Source organism: Lonchura striata, chromosome 2, assembly GCF_050655825.1.
Source record: "Lonchura striata isolate lonStrDom1 chromosome 2, ASM5065582v1, whole genome shotgun sequence".
NCBI lineage: Eukaryota > Metazoa > Chordata > Aves > Passeriformes > Estrildidae > Lonchura > Lonchura striata.
In genome coordinates this window covers 17,250,849-17,276,916 of record NC_140704.1, presented here as the reverse complement: position 1 = coordinate 17,276,916, position 26,068 = coordinate 17,250,849, and the positions used below count along the sequence as shown (strand labels likewise).

At 37.4% G+C, this 26,068-nt stretch overlaps 1 protein-coding gene across 2 annotated transcripts in view; it reads left to right on the top strand.

Moving 5' to 3' along the window:
- GPR158 (G protein-coupled receptor 158) overlaps window positions 1–26,068 on the top strand; it is a 185,556-nt gene that overhangs the window by 105,916 nt on the left and 53,572 nt on the right. The gene's annotated exons all lie outside the window — the stretch shown is intronic.

Below are 26,068 nucleotides of genomic sequence, written 5' to 3'. Positions count from 1 at the left end.
TATTATGAGGAAAAATATTTTTGCTGAAAATTCCTGATTAGACTATGTCCCAGATAGGATGCACATACTTGACCAGAGTTTATCTTTCTGTGCAAATCTCAAGCTTCTACTATATAAAACTGTCCCCTGAGAACACATTCTATTAGAAATGAATAGGCAAAGTGTGGCTTCTCTCTTCTAGCACTTTAATGCTCCCACGCTCTTTGCTGGGACACTCTTCTTTCTTATACAGGGAATTACTAATCAGGCTGTTACTCCTACAGACTTGGGAAAAAGAAAGAGAGCAATTTTATCATTTCTATTTTGAGGGCTTTAGGGGAGGGATGTAGCAAATGTGATAGTGGGAGGTCCTTTGCATTTTCAGACAGAGAAATGAATCCTGATTTCACCAACCAGAAAAATATAGTTTTGTAAAATCAAAGATCAGAAAGATCAGCTTTCCAATATTCTTGTCCCTCAGTTCACTACAAGGAAGTTTTCATCAATTTCTGATTCAGGGCAAGACAGTGAAACAGTAAATGTGTGAAAGCTATAAGGCATAGTCTTTTTAAAAAAGAAAAGCTGCAAAGGTGCGAATTGTGAGGGGTGGATACTTGGAATGTGAACTCTTGATGTTTTGCCGTACATGGACAGAATAGAAATGTGCTCACCTGCTTATTATCTGAGAAAGGAGCACAAAGCAGAGCAGAATGGCACAAGAAAGAAAACCTGAGCTTTAAAAGAGTCTTGTTTTCACCAGCTGATATTCACACACATATTCATTCATAGCAGGGTGTACAGTATATGTTATTAATATATGTATTGGTAATAAGTCATGTACCTGCAAAGCAGATTTTATTTTCTCTTGGGTCATATTTATTTACCCCTTCATGTTATTTGGTGTTTTTATTTGCTTTCGAGAAGAATTGGGAATATTTTGTGACCTAGAGATGTGGTTAAGGATGTAGTAATATGTGCCCAGAGGTCATTGTTTCAGCTCTCTGATTTGGTCCTCCTTTTATGCTAGAGGAGTATATTAGACCTCTAAGACTAGTTAAAATAGATCTCACATCTTATACACCTAAATTAGGCTGTGTTTTCCACAGATAGTATGAAATGTGACTTAACGTGTGGAATGGTATTTGTAAGCACCACTGCAGCAGGGTGGTGTATTTTAACATAAAGCTGTTTTCCTTTGGTATCATCTCTTATTCTATTGTGATTTGGAATGTAAAACTAAAAAGCTTTACTTTCACAATCAACCAAGTGTGGAATTACACAGCTTGGCTTAGTGCATGTAACAATGTAAAGATATTTAGGGATGGCATTTCAGTTCTAAATAACTGAAATCTCTATTCATTTGAGGATTCAGTGCAAAATTACACTCCTGTTGAAAAAACACAATCCCTTTGATTTTCTCAACACTGCTTTAAGTCTTTGTCATCTTTGTTCTCCACTCTTCTACACTTGCCTGATTCTTTCTTTTTCTAGATCTGTTTACTCAGCCTGGCTGGGATTGTTTTGAGAGCATTCAGCATACAAATTTCACTGTGTCTAGAAGGGGTTTATTCCATCTCTGACTTTCCCTACCCTCCAATTAAATGAAAACCAAAACATACTTTGTTACATTGTTGAATTTCTTTCACTAATTGTTGTTGTTTTCATGCCTACATGCAGTAATCTATTCATAGTGTAATATCATTAATTGAAAAATAATATCACCAGTCAGCTGCTTTTGGGGAGAAAAACAGCTGTTTCAATGCCCTTCTAACCAAATGGGAAATGCAAATGATGGTCTTCACCTAAATTTATTATTCAAGTTCTGCTATACTCATAACAACACTGATCTTTCCTGAATTATAAGCAGGCAGATGAGCTTTGTCTATTACAAATGCATAGATTTTACACAGAAATTGCTGGGCAGCTCACATTTCTGAAGCTCTCATTTCTTATATTTTCTGTAATCTTATAGTAACATCTCTAATTCACCTTTGCATAGTCTTTCTAATTATCAATGGATCTCCTCCAGATGAACACTAGACTTTCTCATTGATTTTGTTTATATTTCTTTGTTCTTAGATTTTAAACAGAAAGCCAAACCCCAACTGTCATATGGATGAGTCCCTTAATTTCGGTACTTGGCTTCTGAGGGGAGGAATCTCATTACTTTCCTTGTCCAGAAACTCTATTTTGAAACCTTTAGACCTTTCGTAATTCTCTGTCTTGCTGATGCTTGGAACACACTACCACAAGTTTAAAAACTCTTTACTTGTTACAAAGACCTTCAAATAAAGTGAAAAGTATCACAGTGTTGTAAGAGAGTAGACTGTTACTTACATTACAGAGGTCAGATCGCAGGTGATGTTAGACATCTGTAATGGTCACAAGTTGAAAAATTTTGTTTAACTGTTTATCTGTGAGGATTTTCAATTACCAAATTTTTTTTGTCCAGAGTTTATGAAATATCTATATTTGGAGGTGTCAGGACTTGACTGGGCCCAGGTCTGAGCAACATGACCTAGTTTTGGACTAGATGACCTTCAAAGCTCCCTTGCAAATGAAATTCTGTGATTTTGTATTTCTTATATATGCATCCATAGCTGAGAGAGTCATCCTATGCTCACCAAATCCTGAAGAGGAACTGGGCCTTTTATGACTTGTTTTAGACTTGGGACTTGAAGATGAGGTGCGTCATGGCAAACACTTCAGGGACTATAAATGAAGTCTGAGGTATTTGCCTCAAATTGGGATGAATTCCACCCTAGGCAGAAAGGATTGCTTGATATATTAAATAGTTCCCATACTGCTAGTCTACATTGACTGAAACTCCAAAATACATGCAATGGATTGTGTGATATATTAATATGATAGAATTTCTACAGTGAGTGATTAAAGTGAAGTGAGTGTGATGCTGCAAAGACCAAGGGAATAATTTCTCCTCCATTTTCTTGATATAGCAGATTTACTAGATTTAAATTCCAGCAAGTGAAAGCTGTCAGACAGCGAGGCTGAATCTTGTAACAGTGATGTCAGCTAGATCATAAGATGGACTTGCTTTGGAGGCTGCAGAGTATCTTTTTAAAAACTTTATGATTTTTTTCTTTCACTCTTTCTTTGGCTGAAAAAAAATCTAAATTCATTACAGCTTTCCCCTGTTTTTCCAAACTGCAAATTATAAAAAGGCAATATTGTTTTCAGTATAGAGAAATGGAACTGTGGGTTGGGGGGCATTGACTTCCTAATCCTCATGAAATAGTTCAGTAGTGAATCCTGGAATAAACTTTGTGCTCATACAGCTTGCTGCATGTGTTAAGTTTTAAGATGTGTTTCTGGGGTTGTCTTACTCCCTCTTTCACACTCAAGCTAAAATCACCTACCCTTTTGTGTTACGAGAAGTAATAGAAAGTGGGGAGTCATGGAGCTTAGATATGGATATGGAGGTTTTTTTCCTCTCAAATGGTCTGTATGTGCATTAGCATGGAAAAAATGAGCTGTGAAGTTTGGGAGCATGAGACCATGGTAAGTGCATTAGTGATAACAGACCTGACCAGAGCAAGGTCAATGGAAAGCTCTGTTTTTGACATTAATGAATGTGAAAATAGAACACTGCAAAATACCCTTATGCATTTGTCCCTCAAATAAGGGATGTGTTACAAAAGCACAGTCACTGTTTATTCCATATATATTGATGTGAACTGAGGCCAACTGAAAAATTTGCTTCTTCCAAGACATTTAGCATTGCAAGTCTGCTCCGATACCCCAGATGTTTCAAGTTCAGTCTTTGTCAGGATGTAACCACATTGCCTTTACTCACAAAATAGTCTTTAAACTTTTAGAATGAACACTCATCATTTTATTCTTGTTCAGGTAAAGAACACACGTGGTGTTCATGTAACTGAAGTCCAAGGACACAATGTAAATATCTACTGTAAAATAATCACTGCAGATTTTCACAGTACTCTAGGAAGGGGTCTTTTCATTTTATTTGGATCACAGTGGATTAGATATCCAGCCAATGCAAAAGGCATATTTTACATACCCTGTTGCAAAGATTTTATATGTATGTACATTGTATGCTTGGGCATAGAGGTGAGGGAGCCAGGCAGAAGATGATGCAGTAGTTAGTCTCTCTTGGTCAATGTCCTTGTCAAATTAACATAAAATAACATTTTTGGTGTTAGCATGCAACCAGTTAATCAATACTTTTTTTTTGAGAACCAGCTTGCTTTAAATGCAAAAACCAGAAGTCAGCTGATACAGTCTCTGCATTACAGGCTACACAAAGTACAGAAACCTCTTAGGTACTGGAAACACTTGTGTCCTTGCCCTGAACCATGCTAAGAAAAATGTTTATGACTACTTTTACTGATAGGAAGCAAGCACTGAATATTTTCTGCTTTTTGAATACATTTATTTAAAATGTCAGAAAAATAAGATAAATGTGATATTTCTTCATGGCTCTGTTGTCACTAATCTACATAGCTATCTTAAAAAAAATTTGGCAGCTACTGTCAGGGAGATAACTAGAGACTGTTGTATATGTGATTATCCACATTAAGAACTGTGATTAGGCAGAGCTATATGTCTCTTGATCTTAGGTAGATATTAGCATCTCTGTGTATATGACAAAAGTTTAGGGTGTTGGAAACTCAGGCAAGCTATGCTAGAGCATAGTAGAGCTATGACATCATAAATTCTAAGAGATTATACAGGTGGAGTTTGGCGAGGAGTATTTGTGTATGTTCTCTGTGTGTGTGTGTCTGTGTGCTGTATTCCCAGGTTACCTTAAACTGGAAGGGACCTCAGGAGGCCTCTACTCCAACTTCTGCACAAAGGAAAGTCAGCTGTAAGACTTTATACAAGACAAGGTTACTAAGGGCTATATGTCTTAAAAACCTGCAGGGATGCAGACTACCCAGACAGGCAGTGTGCAGGCATGCAGTAAAGTCACATGGTTGTCGTTTTTTTGGATAGTGATAAAATATGGGATGTTGCTGGAACATATCACGAGATTTATACATGGCAGGCTGAAGATAGGTCAGTGAAGGTACAGGTACTGATTTTACTATTCTTTCACATCTTGGACTCCCATGCTCATCCCTGTGGTACCTTGTGATACCATGACAAAACTCAATCTTCCCCTTCCATGGATTTGAAGGTGCAGTAGGTATTGCAGAGGAGGGCATTGCTATTTTTGCTACTCTGAAAGCTTTTTTTGAGAACTAAATTCAAAGGTCAAATTTGTCAGAGTCTGGGTTCACTGAATAGCCAAGTATGTGTGAGAAGGGCTTGAAAGTAGGAAATAAAAGGACAGCAGCCAGTGACCTGAGCCAACTGCCACGTTGGGTTTTCGTTGACCCTTTTATTTGAAATTAATATCTTGCACTGCCAGCTTGCAGGCACTTATGTGCTACAGTCTTGCCAGCCCTTCATTCAGAGAAATTAATCTTGTAGTGAGGGGAGCAGAGGAAGATCTTGCGGTCTTTCCTCTTTACTCATAATTCCACTGAAGTAACTTGCATGAATAAACTTACACATAGAAGAATTCATAGATAAAACTCTACATTTATATACTCTTTTCAAATAAATGCTGTAAAACCAGACTGCAGTCCTGAAAAACAGTGCACAATTTTTAGACAGGGGATTTAAAATGTTTTCCATACAGCTTGAGTAGTAGCATGTGCACAAGTTAAAAATGTGCTAATTTGAAAATTGAAAGTGTGGGAAACTCTTTTCTGATCAGAAAAAGCTTTGAAATACAGAGGGTAAAATGTGAGTGCATTCTAATGAAGGAAAATAATGCTGGGGCATATTCATAGTATATTCCTTACCTGGAACCATGCTCTAATAATCCATCCTCATTGCTCTGCTCTCTGAAGCTGAACCTTTGGTGCTTGGCAAGCACTCCAGCAGGAGACCACAGCAAGGCCACTTCCATGCCAAAGAATTCCTGAGGAACACCTGATTGAAAAAAATTAATCAGTGAAAGCCTTCACTTGGACCACTTTTTCTGCTGAATTAGAGTTAGAAAACAGGAAGAAAGTATTTTATATCTCTTTTATGTTTAGTCTTTTATATATCTATTATGTAATTCTTGTTGGGTCTCAGTACATATAAGCTAGAAAGGAATAATTTTCTCAGCCAAACCTTTTGATGACCACATTGATCATTTGGCAAGTGAACTGAGTCAATAGCAAGATGCTTAGAATATGTTTGAATTTTACTCTAGTGACTTAAATTTTTGAAAAAATTTACACATAAAAAAGGCATTGTCATGTATTAGTTCAAAATATATGATAGAACTTTTACAGGAAAGATATTGAAAGACAGAATATTACATTTTTATTAAATTGTAAAAGCAAAGAGGCAAGAGGTTTTGATAGTATAAATGAGTGAGGATTGAACTGTGCCAGAAAGGAAACTATTAAAAATTTTAGTCACCACATATATTTTTCAGTAGGGCATAGTCCTTGCACCAGTGGTTTACCTTCTCTCATTAGTTTAACACCTGAGAGACTGCATATTGGTGGGAGATAACTTTCACTCATTCTTTTTCACTTATCCAATGTCTTTCAGTGAAAGTTGGGGGCATGCTCCTTTTTTCCCATCAAATGTTTTTTCTCTTTCTTTGTTCATGCTTTCATACCTAAGACCCAAGGAACAACACCTATAGTCAAGTGCAGGGCCTGTAGGTTGTCTTTAATCTTGCTGGACTTGCTAGATTCAGCTGTTGCCTGCTTTGTGGTTGTTGTGATCTGCATCAACAAGAATCTGAAGCAGAATGAAAGCAGAAGCTGTTCATGCTTGAGCAGGACAAGTTAGATGAGCTGATACTTCCATGCTGTTTCTGGGATGAAATTTGGAGCAGTTGTAAACCAATGCTGTCAGGGGAAACTGGCAATATTATAACCCACCATGCCTTGGAATATGAGGTTGAGATAAGACATTGGTCAGTATAATATGTACAGGTGAGTGATAAAACATTATATCCTACCGATCATCTTCCCTGTCACTTGACAGACGATGCATCCACAGAGAGGAAAGAGAAAAGACAGAGTCTCCATCTCAAAGCCTATTCCCCATGAATAATACAGGAGCTGAATTATGGGTTTTTTCCTCCTTTGGTTTTTCTTCTCAGTCTCTCTTATTTTATGTATGAATGCATTAGGTATTTCCTAACCATCTACTCAGATTTTAAGTGTTGCATCATAAAGGGTGATTAATGGTTAATGATTAGGAGAGGTAAGAAATTCAACACAATGGAGAAAGAAGAGTTGATGTTTTTGGAAGAGATCCTTAAGAAAGGAGATTTCATCCATCAAAGATGAGGCTGCCCAGCCCATAGTCATTCTACAAGTTGAGAACTGAGAGGATTCAAGCAATGGTGTCTTCATGATTTTTAATATCAACAGCTAGAAGCTGAGCAGTTTGCAGGCAAAAGTATATGACAACTAGTGAAATCTTTGCACTGGAAAAACTTTACAGAATTATAATACTGTGATAATACTTACTATAATACTTTGATAGTGCAAAGTTTTTATTACTGTGTATCACTTCTTAACATATCCTTTTAAAACTCTGAGATAAGAGATCAGTGGAATTTTAATCAGTGCTTTTAACCCAAGACCACATATCATCTGATGTAAATAGGAAATTATCTGTTTGCTTGTAGAGAGGAACTGGAAAAAGTAATATAAACACTTATGAGAGTAGAGACAAGTTTACAATACAAGATATAAGTTGCAATATGAAATTATCAAAACACATCAACAAATACCAGTGTACAAACTATTTTGTATTTTTGTTAGGATTGATAATAGTAGAGTCATCTGACAAAAATATCAAAATTTTAGTTTGCCAGGCTTAAAAAATGAAGAGTTAGGGGCCAGCAGGTCAAAATTTTGCCATGTATTTACATGTAGAGCTAATTAGCCAGATGGATTTCTGAAAATGAGACATTCCAATGTCTAGTCCTGGTCTAAATCTATATCACATCAAGTAGGGAGAGATGAGATTTCTGTTCTTAAAAGTAGCAACAGTACTGCAGATGCAACAAAAGATACTCATTACAGCAAGCAATTAGTCATTACAAAAAGCAGCTTTTTCCTATGTGATACGGACTTTCTTTTTTCTTCTATATAACTGCTTATTAGAATCACAAAAAGCACTATTTTCAGCAAATAGTGTATTATACAACCTCTTTAATTTCTAGATGTTCTGCCTTTGTGTGGGACTAAGCACAGATCTGCAAATATGTGCAAGTTTGGAGGAAAGTATTAGGAAATATCATGTCCTTCATAATCAATATACAGTATCCATGTGCTGATCTCTCTGAAATCTGAATCTAAAGTAAATTTCTTGTAGTGGCATGATGCCATGCAGTAAGTTCTACACATTTTTTGGGGTGGGGGGAAGAAAAATAACAAAGAAAAATACGCCAATTTGATCAAACCTCTTGTCAGAAATGGATGGCAGGATTTCCAAGCTAAAAAAATTTAAAGGCATTCCAAAGGTAATACATATGGACAAAATATCTACAGAAAATAAAAGGATGAAATTAGTCTTTCATTGCACAAAAGGTTCTAAGTGGAAGAAAATAACGCTTTATACAGTTCTCTCTCATATCATTGCATGATAAGTTATAAGACTTAAATTATTTCAATCATTCACAATTTTCATTACTATTTGATATTAATATTTTAAGCAAGCCAGGATGCCAGAACCTTATTTCATATGGTTTAATCAGTAAAAGCAATGTGAAGAGAAAAGGAAAAAGAATGATAGTGAGAAAATAGAATAGAAAACTTTCTCCCAAGAATTAAAACACAGCAAAAAGTCCAATATAAGAACCGGAAAATTAATCCAAAATTGAGCAACCAAACAATATAGAAATGAAAACAAGACACAAATGACATCTTGTACCTTTATACAGTCAGGACTCTTATTGTCACGACTGCATGTTATAGAAGATATTTATAAAACCACAGATTGTACATTCAGTGCTTGTTCTTTGCTTACAGTTATTTCTCACTACTCCTTGCAAGCTTTCTTCTCCTATCCTAGAACACCACTTACATAATTGTGGAAGATAAATCTTTTATTCTTTCCTTTTTCTCTGTATTGATGTGTGGTTTCTCATCTCATACTTAAATTATGAAGCCTTTGGTACAGGGATGTTTGGCACTGCTGCACTGTGCACAGCAGGGTCCTGATCAATGAGTAAGAATCACATTACAAATGACTGTTACTAATAATAACAGTGAAAGTGTTTAAAAATATTAAAGGTGTGAGCAAGGACACAGTTAATGGTGAATTTCTCGTATCTTCAGAGGACTAGTAGCAAGCAACTGTTTTTATACTTCTAGAGAGTATAGGTACTTTATGAGAATTTTCTGAGAATATTTGAATTATGCTTGAAAATATTAAATTATAAAAATACTAATAGAAAAAGCCTAATACTGGTTCCACAAGAAACTGTTCTACTAATTTCTATGGAGCTGCACCCAACTTGTATGAGAAGACATGCCTTAGATGATAAACAAAGCAGCTGTAAATAGTAGAAGAAAATTTGTTGTGCTCAGTAGAAACCATCAGTCTGTGGGATTTAAGGTGAGGTCCCAGTTTTACTCAAATGAATATTTCTGTCCTCTTCTGAATAGACATGGAGTGTTGAATTTGTCCATTTTTAGGGGCCTGACCTGAGCTGAAAAGGTGCAGACCATCCCAGGGAATGCATTCAGGCATTCCATATAAATGGAGCAGTTCTGTGGGTGTGGGTTGAAACCAGGCCAGCTTCACATCCCTGAGCTGCCTTTACACATAAGGGACTCTGTCAAACTAACCAGAGATTTAAAACTGCTTTTCCATGGTCTGAGTAGAGTTACTCAGTCCCTTGGCTTGGCCTTGCCAGCAAGGCTGGATCGTACACGTTACCAGCTGAGGAGGGCCCAGAAGGGAGTTACGTGTTACGTAGCTTGGCACTGGCACGAGCTGGGAGGGTTCAGATACACGCTAGGTTAGACAAGGATTTTGTGACTTACAGCAAACAGTCTTGAAGCTTTAGTCCTTAGACCCCTTGGCAAGTAATGATTATTGGGTTGCTTCTCTGGTTTTCTCTTATCTATTGCAGACAGTAGAGGGTCCTGTGTGAGATTGACTCAAGGCTGGTGAGAAAGGCAGTGAGGCAAAAAGCAGGCAAAAGTAAACCTAAGCATTTACTTGGAATACCTGGAAACTTTATCGGTGTCAGGGTCATTGGTTGTAAAAGTAATCTTGAAGGGTCAAATGCATTGGGAAATGCAAACCATAGTCATAGCATGCACACATATAAATTCTGACATATTCTGAATATGTTGCACTGGTGCACATGGTGCACCACAAAGGCTAAATGTGTTCCCTGGGTGTGCTGCAATCTTGGTACTTTGTGGTGGAATACGGTTGTGTTAGGAATTTCTGACAGAAGAACATTCCCTATGTGCTGCCATGGCTGGCTGCCATTCCAGCAGCAGTGCTTCATCTCTGACAGTGTTTGCTGACTGAGAGGTTGTTAGAGAGAGGGTCTACTTTGTGGTGTGTACAAAATTTGGATAAGAAATATTTTTTTCATAAAGGGATCTTAATAGTTCTTTGTTTAACTTCTTTTTTTTCCTATTTAATTTATATTGATACATGTATGATCAAGGCATTTTTATCATTTTCGCTGAAAAAAATGTTTAAACCTGTTACATGTATATCACACAGGGATGCTTTTTGTATAGCATATACTGGTACTTATACAGACTGTGATGAAATCAATACAAGAAGTATAAAAAAGATAAGATAGATAAGAAAGATATTAAACCATTAGAGAGTGTCCAAAGGAGGGCAATGAGGATGGTGAAGGGTCTTGAAGGGAGTGTCTGAGGTCACTTGGTTTGTTCAGGCTGGAAAAGAGGAGGCTAAGGGGAGCAGTTAGAACTTCTTTGTGAGGGGAAGAGAAGGGGCAGGCACTGATCTCTTCACTCTGGTGGCCAGTAACAGAACCTGAGGGAATGGCCTGAAGCTGTGCCAGGTCAGGTTGAGGCTGGATATTAAAAAAAGGTTCTTCACTCAGAGGGTGGTTGGACACTGGAGCAGCTCCCCAGGGGAGTGGTCACAGCACGAGCCTGACAGAGTTCCAGAGGCATTTGGACAATGCTCTCAGGCACATGGTGTGGTTCTTGTAGCTGTCCTGTGCAGGGCCAGGAGCTGGACTCCATGATCCTTGCGGGTCCCTTCCAACTTAGCATATTCTGTGGTTCTGTGATTCTGTGAGTTTTAGGAAGAATGGTAAAGGAAGTTATGTTGGCATAAAGAAGTTCTTTCCACTTTTCTTTCATTGTTTAAACTTTAATCTTCCTTTTAAATGTTGAGATTTTCTATAGGAAATAATTTGTTCTGAATAACCATAGTTTTTAAAACATGGATCTATGATTTAATCTCCAGATCTCTTCTTCTATGTCAATCCAAGTGCATAAATCATTACATTAGTCTGAATCAAAAAAGACTGTATATATTCCAGCAGTATGTTGTTGAATGCATAAATCTTTCTTAATTTGTTAACAACCTAATTCCCGGCACATACTGGAGTGCTAGATAACAGAGCAAGTATTCTTAATGTTCAACTCTCCCTCTTAAATTCTTAATCTGGCATCACCAGCATGCTGAACACTTGAAACATGGGGGTTTTTAAAAATCTGACAGGTCTTGCTGGCCCCTAGAGTCAGCTCATCCTTTTTTCTGCCTTTATTGATGGCATTGCCTTGAAATCTGTAGCGAATGGATCTATAAAATTCTGTGTGGTGGGTTATTTAGTCATCTATTTATATCCATATTTATTAAACTTGTATCTACTTTCCAAACCTTAAGGCATTTTTACATCTTTGAAATCATAATCAACATAAGTTACTGCCATAGTGGCAGGCACTCTCTGTTCAAGTAATCACCAATTGTTGCTACAAGAAGGCAAAATGCTGTCATAACAAGTATTTTAAAACCCTAAGGAACATTTTTGTTAACCATTAATTCAATGTAAGGCTCTGTTAGAATATCATATGCTCAGTTGTTTGATGACCCAGAAATTTTGAAAGATAGCTGAATCAGAAACATACTCTAAATGCTTAGCATGTAACTCTTAAGCAAGATTAATAAGTTAATTATTGCCAACGATAATCTGCCAATTTCAGATAAAGAAAGAATACATAAAAACAAAGAATAGATAAAAATTAAAAACCAAGAATATATAAATAAAGAAAAATTTCTATTTTAGCTGCTCTTCATGTAACTTTTCTGGAACCAAAACACATTCCAAGTTACTAGATTCCAAGGACAAGAAACTTGATCTATCTTGATCCTGAACTGAGATGTCTTTATATAGGCTGCAATTACTGCTGTTGGTTGTGGGATTAACAAATAATGAGTTCTTTTCTCAGGCAGGATATTTTGTCTGTTTAGGATAAGGGACATTGGTGCTTACTACATTTGAAAAGGAAACCTATAGTATATTATATTTTTCACAAGTGTTTGTGAACTGGGCTAACCTGTTAACATCAAAAGCCTTTCGTATCAAATGATGTAGTTGTGAAAGGCAGTCATTTCTGGTTTGTCTCTCCAGTGTGTATAGCACACACCAGATGTGATCAAGAACTTGTAGACATGAAATTGATAACTAATGATATTTGATATCATAATTAGTATATGTGACTGTTAATACTACTACTACTACTACTAATAATAATAATGATGATGATGATGATGATGGATCAGATTAAACAAAGAAGTTGACAGAATTAATTCTTGAGACAACAGTAAAGCGGAGAAAAATTCTCAGTTGCTTTCAACAAATGCAAGAAGTTTGGAACCTTGATCTAACTTCAAGTAATGTTTAGTCTTAAATCATTAAGAAATAGGTTAGGGAACAGAAAGAATTTGAAAAAAGTTGAAAGTATTCAATGTGAAAGAGAGAAAACTATACTGAGCACAGAGAAGTCCCTGTTGCTAAACACCAAGTGCTCTACTGGACTAGAGAGCACAGCAGACATTCTTGGGATTTTGAGTTATCTTGAGTTACCTAAGCAAGCTCAAAGAAATGATCTTTTTTTACCCTCCATGTATATCTTTCATAAAGTAGATGACATTTTGTTGCATGATACACTGAATCTGATAGGTTTATTTCCTCAGACTGTTTAAAGTAATGCATTTTTCTCAAACATGTCACAAGCAATCCTGTCAAAATCTGCCTGAATGGATTTGTTTTAAATCATAAATACTTGTGTTATATATAGTAAATGTTCAAGGACCTTGAAGAAAAAGAAGGTCATGGCCTTCTGAGTACTCAGAGCTCGACAACTAAATATGAGTCTTGAAATGTTTGTTTTGGGCAGTCTCACATATGGGGTCTCACCACTTGGCTGGTTTATCTCATTGCTATCTCTCCATCTATCTTAGCAGATAGACCTCTGTTTTAAAAATTCACTGTTTCTCCCTGGCCCCCTGGAGTTCAGTTATTTTTGGTTTCTCTTTGCCATCTCATTCTTAGTTCTGGTAACAACTGTTAATTTTGCTCTTAAATATTTTGCCATTCTGCTTTTATGCTCTTTTTATTGTACAGTTGTTTATTCAACACCACAAGCATCTTGGTAGGGAGGGTGGAGAAGGAAGTTCATATAAATAAATAATTGCAGTTAAATGCAGAGGACTGCTTAGCAACGAAATGCAGTGGAATATGTCGCTCCTGCTCGAAGGTGGGCATTTTCTTTGATAAATCAGTGAAATGTTTGGAGGACTCCCCCTATGCTCAGGAAGGAGTGGAACATTTGAAGAAAGCCTCCTTCTGCTGTTTTGTTATCTGTCAATGAATGCATTTTGTGGACTGTGCAAGTGAGCTGTGCCAGGAATGCAAATAAGCAGTCTTCTTTGGGAAGGCTGCTATTTCTAATGCCTTCTTTTTGCAGCTGCAGCAGCAGGAGGGAACCAGCAGGTTGGTTGTAGGTATTTTGGTTGGTGTCTCTCAAAGGAGGAGACCAAAGATGCTTGAATAGTTTAGCCATTAATGGCGAACATGTTTCCTCATACACCTTCAATTTTTATCATGGCAAGTCTTGAACTCTTTGTTCAGGTACACCATGCAGTCTTCACTTTCTTACCAAGTACAGGTGGTAAACCCCCCAGCCTATAGACAGCATTTTTATTCAATATCCCACTTGTCAATGTTTTCCTTCTGGATGTGACACTTGGGTCTTGTTCCCCTCTCTGGCTCAGAAGACACAAACTCATACCACCTTGAAGAAAGTTTTACTGATTTGTCTCTAGGATTCCATTGCATGCCAGGTGTTCAGCCTGTTGTGCTGATACTGTTCTATTTCACATTGCTCCTTAAGCAGCAGTAAATGGGTATAAGCACAAGTATTAATCCAACTATAGAGTGGTAGGAAAGGTGTTGTACCCGTTGGTTGGATTATGTATTGGTTAAAATGAGGTGACCTGGCTTCATAACTGCTTCAGGGAATGGTTAAGTTATTTTTAGGTATGAGCAGAAAGTAGCATATGGGTCTCAACTGTTATCACTGAGAAAACGTAGCTTGAATTTGGTTGTTCTCCAGGTTAAATCATTCATTGTCAAGAGCTTTCCTCAGAAACCTGCTAATTGATGCACTGCAGACAGGTGTGTAGTTTTGTCTAATCCCACTGAATTTTCAAAATAATCAAAAATTGCTCCTCTGAGGTTTCTTTCCTTATTCACAATTAATTTCTTTATAGTTAATATATATGTTTGAAATAAATGGCAGTTACAATCACATTAAACAAACCCTAAGTTACAGAGGGAGCATAACACAGCAAAACAAACTAGGAGTCCTACGGTTGTTCTGAGTTATCTGAGCTCAAATCTTTAGGACCTGAAAAGACTTGATATCATGTGGGGAAAATTAATCAGGTTTTTAATGATAACTGAAAAGTACATTAAATATCAAAGATATGCTTGTCTAATGCAATCTTACATCTCAAATGTTTTTGTCATGTCTCTTTCTTTTTGAAAAACAAATTGCCATGTCAAATAATTAGGAATTCATCAATAAGTGCATTTGGTAATGCAGTTTTCTGGAAAACTTGAATGTATGCAAAGGCTAGAAAATGCAATATGAAAATGCAATATTTGGAGATGTGCCTGTTATTCCTAAGGGATTTTACTGTTGCTGATGAGCAGCTATACATATCGTGGAGGTGTCATGAAGCTTTGTTTCCAAGAGGAGGAGAATTTGCTACCCTTAGTTTCTCCCAGTTAATATTTTCACATTGTGCAACCTGATTCCTCTCTTTCCTGCATCATTGCACTTCAGACTTCTGATCAACTGTGCAGTGACCTCACAGACTCTTTAAAGTTTTTTGAGTCTACACTCAACTTCCTGAAAATCTGCTTCAAGATTCATCTCTCCTGCTTTCCACTTCTGCGCAGTGTTTGCAAGGGGAGTTTTCTGTTCTGAGTTGTTCTGTTTAGTTGGTTGCCACCTACATGTGTTGAAGCTTTTGAAGACTGCTCTTTCAGAGTTGAATATGTTGTTCTCAAACTCTTAAAGAAATATTCTTCTGAGGTCTCTAATGAATAGTCCTTCTCAGACTCCTCTCAGTCCATCCAACTTTGGTGCTGATACATTGCTCGAGATTGCTCCATGACAGTTTGTATGCCTAATCTTGAGATCAGTGCTTTCCATTTTAGCACTTTTTAAATTTTTCTTCTGTAATGGAAATGTTACCTGTCCATTAAGAACATGGCCCTCAATGCGCTAATGTCTCTATTACTTTCTATACAATCTTATTTCTGAGTTTCTGCATTTTCAAGAGTTGCCTTAAAATCCATGACAGATAACTTTTGTTCTAGGTCCATTTCATTAAATTAGTTCAATGTTCTAAAGTTCTTTTCTTTCTTTGAGACACCCAGCTTAAAATAGCAATAAATATTAAATAAGGCTAAATAGTTCTGGAGGTTTTCCAGCTTGTTCTCTTCTCTAGTATATCAGAGTTGAGGGATGGGCTTTACATGGTCTGGCAGGTTACTAGGTGCTGCCTGTACTTGAGAAAGAGGGAGTACTAAAACTCTGAGCAAAACTTTGCTATTTGCAGTACAGGGATTTTAAAATTATTATTACATTTTTAAAAATTATTTTTTACTCTGAACATCATATTTTAAGTGAAGGCTCCCTTTAGTCTGTGGAGGGAAGTAGGCACTTCTGGAGGACAGCACTCAGGTGCCTGTAGAAGGATGATGTGGTTTGGCCTCTGCCTACAGTGCTCCCCATTGAATACAGAGGGAACTTGGACTGTCCTGGAATTTAATGATTCACTGGCTTTCCCTGGCTCAGGTGTGTAGAACATCTGCTCCAGATCTAGTCCCAATAGGAATTGATGGATTATAATATCAAACCACCCTCTATCACAACAAATGCACCAAATCTATTTCTGTATTTAAGTATATATGTATTCAAATATTTATACAAGCATGGAATTAATTTTATGTTGTTCTTTAAAAATCACCTGGGTAGCATTGTGATTGAAATAAAATGACAGAAGAACCTGATCATCTTGAATATAGAAATTTACTTTGCTAAATTTGTTTTCATTTCTCAGTTATAAAATTTATTCAACATCTGATCAACACTGTATAAGTATTTTTCATGCATAGATTTCTATTAAACATTTTTTTGCCCTTTTAAATAGACCAAAAAAGTATGATCACTCGGGCCCTCTTAGTCAAGTGAACTGTCCAAACAATTCTTTTGGAAGGTAAAAATGTTCATATCACGTGATTTAAGAACTGTAAGAATGTCTTCCTACTGAGAAGAAAAATAGTGTTTCATTCCTATTTCCTTAATTTCTACTGTGGAGTGGATTTTGAGTTTGCAGATGTGGCTGGCTTCTTCTGGACTTCATTAATTAACCATAATGAATTAATTATGTTAATAACATAATTTGCTTGATATGATTAGTAGAAATTAATGTAGATCATGCCAGCAGAGTATGTCACTTATTTTTGCAGTTCATCCAATTACTGGTAGCTTCGGTTTACCTAAAGCAGATTTATCAGAGAGACATCCAGTCTTTATGAGGGAACATGAGGAGATGGAGTGTTCCCAGCACTTCTTCTGGAGGCTGGTCATGCTGTGGTCTCTGGCTTGTGCCCACTGCTGCTGTTGCTACAGGTGCATAAGCTGAAAATGAAAAGTCAATAGTTCCAGCAGAGATGTCTGCAGTAAACTAATCAACACTGGCTGGATTGAGATGTCCGGCTGGTATTTTAGTGGAGAGAGTTTTCTAAATTGTTTGTTGTCAAAATAAATACCAACAAAAATTATCCTGAGGAGGATAGCAGACAGTGCTGTCCTGCTCTTTGCTGTGGTTTAGCAGGGTATTTCAAAGTCCTGGTCTGTCCCCATTACCTTTTCCAAATAATCATTTTAAAAGTTGATGTCAATAAAATTCCTACCTTGACTCATGAACCTGCCAACATGTAGTTCAGAGAGAGCAGGTGCAGCAAGGAAGGAGGTATTTCTGAAGAATTTAAACCATTATCTAATGGTTAGCTTTTTTCCCCACATATTTTGTGTAAAATACTTCTCTAGCTTTGTTAGATTAAGACAAGGAGATAAGTATTTTGGAACTCTAAATACTGCATGTTTTCTTTTCCCCTGTTAGGAGTCACTATTTGGAAACACTCAAATAACACCCCCTCCACACACACCTTACACTGTATGTTTGTAGGGATTTCAGCTATAGTGTAACAAGATATAAAAGTCTGTGTGACTTTTATATAAAAGTCTGTGTGACTCTTTTATGACCTGTGTCTTGCATTAAGTATACTTGACAAATTGCTCTGAATAATTTAATCTATTATGTCTTGATTTAGCTGCAGTTCTTGCAAGATTTATTTTAATATAGACTACTTTACCATTATGTTTTCAAAAGATTCCTTTACCCTAAAATCACAGGTGTGGTCTTAAAATTAATTGTTAGATTTTCCTTGGTTTTAATAAAATAAGGAAAGTATATATCCTCAAAACTATTATTAAAATGTGTCAGTGGTTTGGCAAATGAAGAAATGTCAGTGTTTTTCATTAGATTTGGTTCAGTTTGTTAAAATGTTTCTTTCTGCTTCTTTGGTTACCATGTTTCTTTTAAGAAAAGGGGCTGTAATGCGCCCAGTAAGTAAATTGAGGTTTTTTTTTTCACATATGAAGTAGGTAAACTAGGACATTCAGTTGGCTGTTGTGATTTACCCAAGTGGCATGTCACATGGAAGAAAATGTATCTGAAAAAATGAAAGAAGCAATTGGATTATAAAAGTTAACTGGCAGAAGCAGCAAATGTTTTAGAAGATATTTTCACTTTTCAGCTTCCTTTGAATTTCCACTTTTAAATTTTGGATCAGCATGAACAATTTTTGGTGTGCCTATACATTGCTGAGATAAAACGTCCTGATGAAATTATTTCTATTAATTTTGAATTATGTTTTTTGAATGTAATGCAAACTATGAAAATAGAAGCTTTGAATGATTAAGGAGCTCAGCTTCTCCTCTGTATTTCACTTGTGCTTTTCTTCTCACCCTTAGTGTGCATGAGGCTGAAGCCCTGAATGCCTCATCTGCTCATCTCTGCTTTTAATTGCTGCTGGCAGATCACATTTAATAATATTCACTTAAAATCTGACCATTTGCTTGATCAGGAAACCCATATTTTCATGTGTCTTTCAGTATTTAACTGGAAAGAAATCGAAGACGTTTTCATATAAGTTTAAAAAACATTGAATGAAAGAGTGCAGAGCATCAGGCTATATACACTGCTTTTAGCACTTTTTTTGAAGACAAGAAGACAGATATTTTTAAAATATTTGTGTAGTTGCCTTTCAGTGAAGTTAACAGCTTCGACTCTCTAACTAGCCCCTAAGTGTCTTTAAAGTCAGATCAATTACTATGCATTAATTTTGTGCTTTCAGTCTGTGATTGGTGACCTACATGGGTCAGGAAAAGTAATTTGCTCTGTACACAGCTTGGTAGATCCTGATAAGCTTTAAATTTTCAAACACAACAGTTACTCTTGTTTTTGAAGAATCTGGATTAAACTTTAAGAATTTGTTTAATCTTCTTTAAACACATTTTAAACTTTCTGAGGCAGTGTCTTGATTTCAGTGGAAACTTCAGACATAAAGCCAAGTCCACATCTGGCCAGTTCAAGTGTCTGAATTGCTGAGATGAGTCAAATCTCAAGTCCTCAGGGACTGACTTCTGAGGCTGTTCAGGCTACTTTTAGGTAACTCTACTAAAGACTGTGAGAGTGTCAGGAGGGAGCAAATATATGTGTGAGGGATAGACATGTACCAAAGACAGAGAAATAGCTGGCACATCAAAGCAGATGGGTAAAAAGTTCAGTTGGGCCAACCAAGCTCATTACTTTTTGGACTCCCTGGAAAGTATTTATTTGCTTCTTTTGCTATATTGTACTGGTGAGTTAGAAGTGCACGTGAGTGAGAACAGGGAAAACACAGTGTGCAATGCAGACTCTCTTCTGCCTTACATGGGACGTGATTCAAACTAACAGATATTCTTTTCAGCCTGGATTTTTCAGTGTTAGGTTGTTTGTTAATTGTGCTACACTTAGGCATTGTCCCAGTGGAATTTCTGAGCCTCAGAGTCTTACCCCTGTCTTGTACTGCTTCTACAGGAGCAATAACATGCAGTGGTCAAGAAGACACCTTTCTTGGACAAACATTTGCCCCTCAGCTACTGGACTTTCCACCTCCAGCACCTCAGTTCCTACAGCCCCTTGAGAGCTCCCTTATGAAAACAGGAAAGAAAAAAAAAGAAGTGAGAAAATAATTGAATATATATCTGTAAAAAGACATGCTAAGTATGCAGTCTTTTGTCAAACCAGAATGATCCTGAAGGTTCTGTCTGCTTAATCTCCAGTTAAATCTCTGAGGGGGCTAAATGAGCTCTACTGTAAAATATGTATTCCATAAAGAACTTAGAGATCTGTTGTTACTGCCTGATGGGGATGAATCCATAGTATAATAAAACCTAGTGATAGCAGAGCATTCTGATGAATGAAATTCTAGAAATCTGCCCTTTCATTTTACACTGGTGCTGGTGGTTATGTGCTTATACTGGGTCATGGTCTTCCAAAAAACTTTACAGGCAAGACATGTCTTTGCTGAAACACAGATGGAAGTTTAATATGTATTAATAGATATTATATGATAGGCAATGAAAGAAACACCAATATCTACAGATTAAAATATAGTGGGAGGGAAAGAGGATTTCAGTAGGCAGAATTTCAAGCTGGACTTTGTGAGGGTGATGAGGAAAAAATTTGTCTTCTTTAATGAGGAAATCCAGAAGATCTTTCTTAAATGGCTGCAAGGATTTTGCTTGAGCCATACACCTTACCTGAAATGCATTGCCCCTAGCAGCAAAGTGCTTCCAATGCTGTTTACTGGGAGGTTGATTCAGTTCCAATTCAGAGGCAAGAATAAAACCTACTGAGTAGTTGCTGTGGTTTTGTGCAGCAAATGTGTGCTTTACAGAGGCATTTGAGTTAATGATCCAATGCAGCTCTGCTCTAAAATGGTGAGATTTGCAAGCATAGCAGGGTTTGATGGTATTGTGTGCTCACAGGCTTATTATAGTAAGATGTAATGTCTTAAAAAGCACATGTGGTTTTAAAAAAGGGATGGAAATGGAAGGAAATGTTCTTACACAATTAGGCTAGGTATATATTCAGCTGTTATCATACCTCTAAAACGTTGTGTGTAGCTACAGCGGAAATATTTGTGGATAGCACAGGGCTGGATAAGGAGCTGTGCCTTCGCTAATATTTAAGCAGATGATCTGAGCTGTGACTCATGTTTCGAGCAGTGGTGCCCATAGTGTGCACAGGCTCATGAATACCTTCATTCATCCCATCTGTTGAGATGGCACTGTGCCCACACGGAAGTGGATTGGTCCCTTTCCTAGGAAGTGCAGTGCCAGACTGTTATGAGTTTGGATGGCAAGCTTATCTAACATTGCAAACAGCATCTCTGCTGCAGGAAATCCCTTCTCAGTGTTAGGGCTGAGACATTAATAGGTGACTTGATGTACCCTGAAGGATTTTTGACATGTTGCAAGAAACTACTGAAACATGGCAGAAGGAGGAAGGCTGCCCATCCCTCAGCACGGCAGGACACTGAGAGGAAGTGTCTGATGGCTTGTTGCATGGCAGAATTGCCTAGAGACAGCCCTAGACAGCTGTTGCAGTCAGGCAAGGACAGATGGTGTTGGGCAGTGGAACAGATCATATGGATCTCTTCACAGTATCTCCTACATGCTTGTTAATGGAATTAGCCCAAAAGGCATTATCTTGAATGGCTGTGTCATGTCCTGCATTGAACTGCGCAGAGTACTTGCAGAAAATTCTCAAGTTAAATTTAAAAAAGTAGATAGTTTTCCTGTAAAGTTCTTTGGTTTAAGTGAGCAAAATTTAAAGACGAATTTGGTTATTTGCAAATGAGAAAAAAAATATTACTTTGGCATCACTTTTGTCTAAAGTGCATGACTTGCACCTCAGATCCATTAGCAGATGATGCTGGTGCTCAAATTTTAAGCTCTTAATTTTATTTCCATCCATATAACATGGATAACATCTCTGTCCACAGCACTAGGAACTAGATGATCTTTAAAGATCCATTTCAACCTAAACCTTAATGTGATTCTACAACCAAGGGCAAAAAAAAAGAGAAAATCTTTGGGATTTTTTGAGTTAAGGTCCTGCTCAATTTTTTTTCTGTTTAGTTTTAGGATTTTTAGCACTGGCAATACATGTATTTTTTAAAGCTCCTTTGCTTCTGACCTCTTGAGACATTATTGTGTTGCCCATTTCCTCTCAACATGAAGGATAGCAATTTGATGATTGTAGAGGAAGATGAGTTTTTGATCTATTAATGTGACTTCTATAGCTTAAGAATTGAAGTAAAAAGTGCTTGTCTTAAATACATTACAAAATTGTTACAGCTGGCTATAAAGTGCTTGGCTTGGTCCTCCTAATACAGATTATTAATTGACATATAATGAAGCATATGCCCTAAAACAAATGCTGTAGTGCCTTTCTAGTCAATGGACATGTGTACTTGAAGCCTTTAGGTCAAGCTCCTGTCCAATCAGCTGCAGCTGAACTTTCTCAAGGTTCTTGTTTTTATCCCTGGGTTATCTGAAATTTGCATTAGTAGGCCTGATTTACTAGACCCCTTACAACAGTGTAGGAAGAAATCATATGTTTGATTTAGGCAGACTGATTCCCAGTCACTGCACCTTGGGGAAGTGCATATTATTCAATAGTTTTGCCTGGATCTGGTGCCTGTTCTTCATGTCAGATGAATAACTAAGCTGGCTGATCGCTGTGTCAGCAGGTTAAGTCCCTCTTCTGTGTCTGTAAGTCTGCAGCTCTAAACACACTTGACAGTTAGCTGGTGACCTTAGGAAGTCTTTTCATCTCTGACTCCACAAGTGGTAGCGTGACTACTGGCACAGTGTTTTGGCAAGGATAGTAATAGCTTAAACCACGTTGAGTTTAAAAGCAAACATCTAAACGCATTTGTCCAAATGACAAAGACGAGTCACAGTTCGTGAAGTCTCACGCACAGCTGCAGTAACTGGGACATGAACAGCCACTGTTTGGCTTATCTTCTAGTTTCCAATTAATTTTCCCCAGATCTTTTTTTAAGTAGCAGAAACTGATGTCTAGTGCATGCCAGGAGCTGGCAAAACTGATGATAACACATTTCTTGATGTAGAGTAAAGATGTTTTGTTTCCTTCCATCAGCAAAACCTCCCAGCATTTTTAAGAAGATCATGGTCTATTGCATTGTAAATGCAAAAAGAGAAAATGAAATATTGTCAGATTTTTGGTGGGCAGGGTAGTCTTTTAGAACTGAGGGATTCCCTTGTTTTGCTGAGAGCAGCCTGGATGTGTGGGTGAATCTGGTGTTCATCCTAAGCTCCTCACTTGGAGCTCAGCAACCTTTTGCTGCACATTTGCTGTCACTTGAAGAAGGCTGAGCTCTGGGATAACACTAGGGAATGGGGATTTTGATAAGGTAGAAGAGGCTGATATGAAACAAATCCAAGACTTTTCTGTGTTATGTTCTTCTTCTTTTTTTTTTTTTTTTTTTTTATTTGGTTTCGTTTTGTGGTTGTTGTTTTTCATTTGGTTTTGTGGTTCTTGGCTTTGTTGGGGTTTTTTTTTGTTTTTGTTTTGTTTTTTGTTGGTTTTGGTTTTTTTTTTTTTGCTAGGGAGAGTGAGGATTGGAGTGTAGCAGTCATACTTCGGACCAGATTCTTTGCAAGAACTGTATTCCTCTTGCATTTAAAATAGAGCAAGGCTTCCAGGGCAGTGTTTCTGTAGCCCCTTGGCTCCAATCCATTAAAGATTGTTCCATTTAAAAATTGTGCCTCTAAAATTCATGGTGCTTATAATCAATGTAATTCTGATAAGAGCTTAGGGCAGTCACCTGAACATCCTGGTGAACCCTGATGGGAATGGGGATGACATATGTTAGAATAACCTTCTGCAATGCCTAAGAAGAAAGTAAAATGTGCATATAGCAATTCTGGCTCTTCAAAGCTTGGATCCATGACAGACCATGTGCAAGAATAGGCAGAAATGGACACTGACTTTTGTGAAGGCACTGTTAGGATTCTCCATCATATAAACACAGAAGATTCAAACTTGGATGAAATCTTACTTCTGCAGTATCTTTCATCATGGGGGTGAAGGAGAAGTTAAAATGTGTCTATTTCAAATGGGAAAATGGGAACAGTTTTCTCCAACAGAGCCTTGCCTCTACAGCCTTCACAGTGGGCTGTCGCACCAGCTCACACCAGGGTGCATTTGAAGTGGTGGTTTCTTGGCTGATATCTAGCCAAATTCCTCAGCTGCTCATACAAATGATACAATGCAAATCAATGATATTTTCTAGACACATGCAGTTAAATGCTTCAACAAGCAGCAGCAGATGAAATTGCTGTGTCAGACTGCATGGCAAAGAGAGCTGTTGCCCTTGTTCAGAAAATTCTGTGCCTGGAGAGTTTTCAGACCTTCCCATTTCAATTATCTGAAAAATTCTGCTTTCAAATCAACTTTGAAATGTTCAGAGTCTCTATATGCCAGTCTTTTTTGGACATTGATTTTCTTGTTTGAAAGAATCAAAGATGAAACATGGTGTTTTCTACCCCCAGCAAACCTCAGGAGACAAGTTACTGCTACAGACTTCGCTCAGGTATTGCAACTGTCCTAATCTATATAACTGTATATTAGGATAAGAGGTCATTGCTGCCATTCAGGTCTTCCTGAGGAACTTTTTGCTGGATGCTCTGTTTGCCTAAGCATGGTAATGAATATTTGGATGTATTTTGGTTTCCAACTGATTTTCCAAGGAGAAAAGCTGCTGCCTTTCTTACATGGACAGTTTGTCAGAATCCCAGAAAATGTCTACATTGAAGCATGCCAAATCAGGAAAATGTTTTTCACCTAAAGTATGGTTGGGCAGTGGAACAGGCTCCCCAGGGCAGTGGTCACAGCACCAGCCTGAGTTCAAGAAGCATTTGGACTCAGGCACATGGTGTGTTTCTTGGGGTGGTCTTATGCATTGCCAGTAGTTAGACTTGATGGTCTTTGTGTCCCTTATAACTCATTATATTCTGTGATTCCATATCAGTCTAATAACAGTGAAAAAAAGCAGATAAAATTTTGCAGCACAGTTTGATTCAGCAAATGATATTTTTAAAAGGAATAGTTTGATTCTGCTGTATAAAAAAGCATTCAAATGAAGCACAGCAGCTTCCATCTCTCCCAGCCCACATCTGCCATTTTTGCCCCTACTCTTCTAAAGAAGTCTATGTCACCCAAAGGATGTAGTCCTGGGCTTTTGGCCAATATCCTGAACTTGAATTCCCACGCAGTGGAGCATTTACTTAGGAAAATAATGTGTGGCAGCCAGTAGACACAATACTATCTCTGCTGCCAGAATGTACTGACTGTAAATGAAGCTGTGACAGATGGCCTGAAATGTTTCAGTGCTTGCTTTCTCTAGACCAGGATTACCTAATTAATTTTTACTATGGTGCATTGGGTTGTTTTACCAGGTTTTGGTCAGACACATGGAATGCATTGGATCTAAGTTTTCAGGACTAAGCAGGGTCTACATGTATGGTAGGGACAGTTTTCCAACAAATTCCTGGGGCAGCAGGCTCCTAGGGGGACCAGATGAGTGAGAAGGAATATGGAATCAACACTCAGGACACCAGGGACAATGTCTGCTGGAATGAAGAAATGTACTCCTGATTCAAATTGTGACTGAGTTTACTGAGAAACCCTGTTTTAGAGAAGAATAGTATTTTACTTGATAGTGAAGCTTCTATATGCATTATACCTACAGAAGTAGCTTTCTTTGACTGCTTATGGAGTGTTGTCCTTGTGCAGGATCCTTGGCAGACAGGGCAAAAGGCTGGTAGGACATTTTTTTATTGTGGTTAAAGAAATGCATAGGTGAACAAAAAGGTTATTTTCCTTAATAAATTAGTGATGCACGGGGAGATTTGATATAGCTTAAGTGAAATGTATAGCAAAGAAAGAGTTAAATGTGTCAGAAATATTTCATATTTTGGATAGAACGAGGCCAGTGCAATTATTTTTATTTTGGCAGAGAAAAATGAGCAGTTATCCTTTTGCTAGGTTTATTAGGAGTGACTTTGAAGTGTAACCTAGTAAATACAGCCTATCAAACCAGAATGAAACCAGCTGCATATCACTTGAATTGCTCAAGGAAAAAGTCTTTGTCTGTTCTATCCTCCTCTCTGGTACATGTTTTCACTCAGTTAAGAAAAGTCAGTGGAATTGCATTTAAAAGTGTTGTCACTTCACAGTCTGTCACAGGGTTTTTGCCAGCTCTCTTCAAAAAGGAGTTGGTGCCTAGAACTGTGCCAGCTGGTTGATCTGATCATCCCAATGCTTTACTAGAAAATCTAAATATACAGCAGTACGAGCTGAAATG